Here is a 6,680-nt window from a genome sequence, read left to right as displayed (position 1 = left end):
TGTTCTCCTCGTTCCACGAGGAGTACAGATAGTTCGGAATGGCTACGTAGTTCGAACTATCTAGCCCGTGCCGCGTGTAGCCGCGCGGCACGGGGTTCGCACTAGCCGGCTTTTAAAAATGGCGGCGCCGGCTTTATGCTAATGAAGCCCGGGAAATTCAAATCCCGGGCTTCATTAGCAAGTTCGGTATGCATACATTACCCCGCTAGTTCGAACTAGCGGGGTAGTGTAGACATACCCTCAGTGAGCTTGTGCAAGTCACTTCATCTCACTGGGTTTCAGTTTAACCACCTACAAAGCAGGGCTCACAATCCTTTATTTGTCTAGTTAGATGGAGCTTTTCAGGACAAGAGATGTCTCTCAGTGGTTGTCTTAAGGCCTGGCACAATGGGGGCCTTGGATCAGACCTCCTGGTTTCTCTACCTTCTCCTGCCATTATGACTATAGCCAGCTTGCTTCCTCTCTGTGCCTCATTTTGTCTTTGCCAGGGGTTAACTTATGAACAAGCTTTGAGCTCTTTGGCAGCAAGAGGCCTGAGAAGGGGAGGGGCAGAAGCAGTAGGAGCCCTGGACAGCCACAGGAATGTTATCTGATCATGCTGAGAGCTGCAATTTCACCCCCCACGCTCCAGTTTACATCTCTCCTATTGCACTCTGGTTATGAACTAGCAAAGGAGAAAGAAATGGAGAGCAGCTCCTTCATAATTGGCCAGGAGTCAGGACAGTGCCCTGAAATAACCCTCTGTGTAGAGGAAAAAGAAGGTGAACTGAAAATACAAGACTAACAAAACATATAGATGGTATCATAAGCTTTTGTGGGCACAGCCCGCTTCTTCAGATGACCGGAGTGTTGGATGTCCAGAACTCAGTGTTTTTAGTTCTGGACATCCAACACTCTGGTCAGCTGAAGAAGTGGGCTGTGCCCGTGAAAGCGCATGATACCATCTACATGTTTTGTTAGTCTTTAAATGCTACCAGTCTATTTTTTGTTTTTTAAGTTTATCCTGTACAGACTAACTCGGCTACCCCCTGAAGCTTTTGAAAATATAAGATGAGGAATAAAGGTTCCTTGGGGAACTGTTACCTTCTCCTCCCAGTAGTACAGTAGTGCGAGAGTGAGATCTAGTGGTTAGAGAAGGAGAGGCTGGGCGTGAAGGTCAGCACTCTTAGGGTATGTCTAGAGTACATGGCTGGGTATAGTTTACCCAGCATAGGCAAAGAAGTGGGGAATTAAATAATGCCCACTTCATTAAAATAAACATGGCCACCACGCTGTGCCGACGATCAGCTGATCCAGCACAGCGCGGCAGTCTAGACGCGGATCTGACAGCTGGGGAAGCCTTTGTTGACCGCTCCTGTAAACCTCGTTTCTTTGCCTATGCCAGGTAAACTAGTTTACATGACTCCATCGACGGAGCCATGTAGTCTAGACATAGCCTTAGGTTCTATCCCAAGTTCTGGGAAGGGAGAGGGGCCTAGTGGGCAGCATTGGGGGCAGGGGAGCTTGGACTCACAACTCTTGGGTTCTATCTTACTCTGGCAGGATTTAGAGTTGAATAGGTCAGAATAAGGTTTTATTTCAGCTCTGGGACAGGACTGTGATCTAGTGGCTAGAGAAGGGATGGGTGAATAGGCTGCCAAAACACCTGGATCCTCTGTGTTTAACTGACCCTGATTTTCTATGTGATCTTGAGGTATGTCCCTAGGTATCTGGCCCCCATCATAATTGGATCTGCACCTCTGTTTCTTTGTGGCATGAAGATGATATGTCCTGTTCCCACAGGAGGCAGGGGAAAGGGAAATGTGATACAGTTATCTGATCTCTGCACAGACCTTGGGGCCCAATGTACTTCTTTTTCTCTTGTTAGTTTTTCCAATGGCTGTCTTAACTCCAATTAACTGCCACCAGGATCCACAGCTCTGCATTGCTGGCTCCAGCTTCACCAGGAAGCCAGCTCTGTGCATAGAAAGTGCCCCCATCATGCCCAAGAAGGAAGTCTCTGTTTATTTTTAGGGATCAGAGTGATTTAAGAGATAGTCAGAGGCTTATTTCAAGTATTTATATAGGGCCACTTTGGCTGGCAGTACAAAACAGACCCTAACCTATTTATGCTAGTTACCATTTTAAGGTGCAAGAGTAAGTAGCAGGGAGTCTGCAGAGACGATGCATCAGAATTCAATTTTGTCTGTTTTCACAAGCTAAGATGCTGATGCTGATGCAGTAGGGAAGGGGTGGGGAACCTCAGGCCCAGGGGCCAGATGCGGCCCCTGGCTTGCCTGGATCAGTCCTCCAAGGCTCAGAGCCAGCTCCCCAGCATTGGGGAGCTCCTGCTGGCCCCCCAGCTCCCTGTTGCCCCCCACAGGGCTGCAGTACAGAAAATCTACTAGGCTAGGGCCCCCAGGCTCTGATCTGCGAGGGCAATGTAGGGAGTGTCTCTTTCTCATTTGGGGGCCACATCAGTGAGATCAGCAGCCTCAACCCAATAAGGGTTCCTCACCTCTGCAGTAGGGACATTCTCCTCTCGCAATCTGCTGGCCCCAAAGACCCAGCATGGTGGAAAAACTGATTTGCCTCTAGGGTATACCCCGATACAGAAGGGTGTATGGGTCATAGCATCCCTTCAACAAAGCAGAGGAGGGAATGAATCTTCATCCCACCACTCCCAATGATATTTCCCCCTCTCTATACAGAAGGATATATGGCTTATACTACCCCTTCCTCTGCGGGATGGAAGGGTGATGATTCTTTCTCCCACTATTAATGGGATTTCTCTTTGGGTATGTCTACACTTGCCCCCTACTTCCAAGTAGGGAGGCAAATGAAGCATATTGAAGTCGCAAATCAAGCCCAGGATTTAAATATCCCGCGCTTGATTTGCATGTTCCCAGCCAGTCGCCATTTTAGAAATTCACTAGCCCGGAGTAACTGCCCGCGTCTACACGCGGCAGTGAAACGGGAGTCCGATTTAAAGCCCTAGCTCAAATTAGCTGGTATTCCTCCTGCAATGAGGTTTACCAGCTAATTTGAATTAGGGGCTTTAAATCGGACTCCCGTTTCACTGCCGCGTGTAGATGCGGGCAGTTACTCCACGATAGTGAATTTCTAAAATGGCGACTGGCTGGGAACATGCAAATCAAGCGCGGGATATTTAAATCCCGGGCTTGATTTGCAACTTCGGTGTGCTTCATTTGCCTCCCTACTTCGAAGTAGGGGGCAAGTGCAGACATACCCTTTGTGTATAGATCTATTTATAAAGAAGAGAAGGGGTATGTCATTCAAATTATTCCCCACCTCTGTTGTGGTGTGAAGAAGAAATTATATAACTAACCCCCCAAGTACAATAGCATGTTCCCCTGTTACGAAGGCAGGACCTCAACAATAAGTTTGGCACAATATGAACTTATTACCAAAATGTCACTTTAGTATTAGTATTAGTATTAGTATTAGTATTAGTATTATTAAAGTGTCTAAAACACTGACTTTTCAACCTGTGATATGTGGGTCCCTGGGGTCCTCAGAGTGTGTCTAAGATTGCCAAAAGGGTCTGTGGCTGCATTTGAAAATGTTTAGAAGTCCACAAATGAAAAAAGGTTGAAAACCTCTACTCTAAAAAAATGACACTTAATTATGGTATTTCCTATAACAGAATTAATTCAGAATAAAACTGAGCATGATCTGGGTGTGGTGGCAGCAATATAAAGGGGTTTCTGAATGTCCCTTCTTGTCCACAATGTTATCAATCCCTGTGTACAGCTTCACTGATGTACTGGAGTCATTGAAGTTATTGAATTGGGAATAAGTGAATTTGGGATGATATTTCCTTTTAATAAACTTTCTCTCTGAAAATGACTGTCTGGTAAATATACACCAATCCAAGTTTACCATCATCTCAAAGGGCAAGATCATCTATCTGAGAAAAATCTCCTTTAGGAAAAATTTTCAGAATGGTATCAGTGTCACAGTCTCTCCCGCCACCATACTTTATGAAAATTTGCTTATGAGAATACATAACTCAAAGATAGGGTTGCCAGGTGTCCAGTTTTGAACCAGACAGTCCAGTATTTCACTTTCTGTCCGGGAAACAAATTGAGAAAATATTGGACATATAAATGTCTGGTATTTTCTAATTATGTTCTTATTATTATCATGAGTATCAGTACGTAGTTGCATACTGCCTAGCTGGTAGACATACTCATGCAGAACGCAACTATGCAGTAGAGAGGAGGGGGGCAGGGGTGGGATGGAATCCCCAGGGCCAGACTTGCCCGTGTGACCCGCCGAGACTGTGCGCAGGATGGGCAGCACCCTGGGATCTGCGTGTGCCTGGGCCAGCCCCACTCCCCGGCAGCCGGTTCCCAATCCTCCCATTCCCCCCTTCCCGGCCACCCCCGCTCCCCTCTCAGACGGTCCCTCCCCCCGATCTGAGATCAAGTATGTCTGGTATTTTTTTTAAACCATCTGGTAACCCTACTCAAAGATGTTTTATGCAAAATAAATAATGTGACATGTAATTTTAAAGTTTGTAATCCGCTGAAATTGTATATCCTATTTTTGGGTTTGTATCATTCTTGTATGTGGATCTGTTAATTCTAAATGTGTTAAAAAGGATCATTACTGATGCTCTGGAAACGTAATGACTCAGCTCTCAAACTAACGATCTGTGAATAGCCTTGTTTGTCCTGTGAGTCCAAACTATGGTTGATCCTAGACAGATATGTGGCCAGGACACTTGAGGCTGAAACCCATTTTGGATCTGGTACTTTTCCACTTAAGGTGAGAAAAGTTTGAATTGAGCACAAAGAATTCCTGCCTTGGGCAAAAGGAATATGGGCCAGGGCAAAGAATAGGGCAGTTGCCAGATGCCAGGAGACTCAGCAATTACCTAAGATGCCCGCTGGAAATATCTAGGACTGAACAGGGGGAAAGGATTGGGCCCATAATAGCAGGCTGCTTAGCTTGTGAAAGAAATGTTTAGATCAATTGTTTTAGGGTAAGAATTCACATGCAACACATTTCTTAGTATATCAGAATTAGCTGGGTTTTTTTTTATTTTAACTTTGTAACTAACTTTGATCTGTTTTCACTTGCAACCATTTAAATCTTACTATTTGTACTTAATTAAAAACATCTACGTTTATTACCAAGCCCAGTGTAAATAACTGTTACCTGGGGGATTGCAACTATATTCATATCTCTCTTTCATTGATAAAGTGGGCGGGCATCTTTACAAGTTTTCTCTGTGTAAAACTTTTACACAGGGGAAGACGAATTTGTTTGGGGTTTTGGTTCCTTTTGGGGGTTGGTTTTCTTGGTGCTAAGCCCTTATAACTGACTCTTCCCAGAGCTAAATTAGTTCAGTGTCAGTTTTGCTCTGCAGGGTGGGGCAGGAACCCCAATTCTGTGCCTTTTTTGGGGGAAACCAGAGCTTCTGGTCAAGCAAGACAGGGTGGTGAAGAGCCCCAGAAGGCAGGAAAGTGGGCATTATTGACATGATCAGCACACTAGGGGACAACCTCAAAGGGACGTCTGTAATCTAACCCATCACAATCAGATCTTGGTTTACTGGAGATATACACAATCCTTTTAATTTATTCCCAAGTCCAGAAATAATATTTTAGTTCAAGAATTTCTAACTATAAATCTGGAAGATAATTATCAACATCGGTGCACAAAACAGTGACAGGATTAGTAAAGAGATCCATAGTAGAGTTATCAATCCTAAAATTTTCTCAAACAGTGAAGAGTCACAGTGTAGCAAAAGGCAAATCCTTCTCTTGTACATATGTTAAGATGAAACACAATATTGATGAGGAAATCCAAGTCACTTATCTAGTCTTTGTCTTCAGTAAGTTTGTCATTGTCATTGTCATTGAGTTTATCCCTCTTTTCCAAAAAAGTTAGCACTGGCTTTCCATATCTCAGATTTTTTTGTGATCCTTTCCCTTTGACAGCCAATGAACATTCCAGTGGAGCACTAGCTCTTCCTGCAAAGCAATCCAGTGGGATATTTTGTGTTCATGGCTACATAGATTTATGCCAAATGCCACTCAAAATCAAACTTTTTTCATAGGGCTATAGTGTCACACAGTAACCCTATAGATTTAGACTCTTTTCCTTCTATAAACAAGAACGGGTTTTCCCAAGCCATGTTAAATTCTTTCCTTGCAACAGCATTGTCATAGATTTGTTTGGATGTGCTGGGCTTACTAAACAATACAGTTAAGTAGCTAGCTGTACAGAGTTCAAAGGCCTCACAGAACTATTATAAATCATGAGATGGATGAGATGGTTGGGCCTGGACTAAGGATGTTAAATATCAAGTAATTTACTAGTTGAGTAGTGGATGGAATTTTCATTGAATACTCCACTAGTTGATAGGCACTTCCACATTCCTCCTTTGAAATGTACAAGAGCCCCTGCTGGGGTACTCTGTGTGCAGCCTGGGGACAGCAGGAAGTCCCGCTGACTCTGGGCTGCACAAGGATATCAGCTTTAAAAATGCGCAAAAGTCCCCAGTGGAGGCTTTTGTGCATTTCAAAGCAGAAGCACCTGCATGGAGCCTAAGGTCAGCGGCAGACTCAGCGGTACGCCTAGAGGGCAGAGTTTTTCTGGGATACCAGAGGTATCCCAGAAAAGCTCTGCTGCATCCAAGCAATGCATCTGCTTTTAAAAAAAAATTT

This window comes from Pelodiscus sinensis, chromosome 11 (assembly GCF_049634645.1).
Source record: "Pelodiscus sinensis isolate JC-2024 chromosome 11, ASM4963464v1, whole genome shotgun sequence".
NCBI classification, from domain to species: Eukaryota; Metazoa; Chordata; order Testudines; family Trionychidae; genus Pelodiscus; species Pelodiscus sinensis.
Note: the sequence above shows the minus strand (reverse complement) of the source record.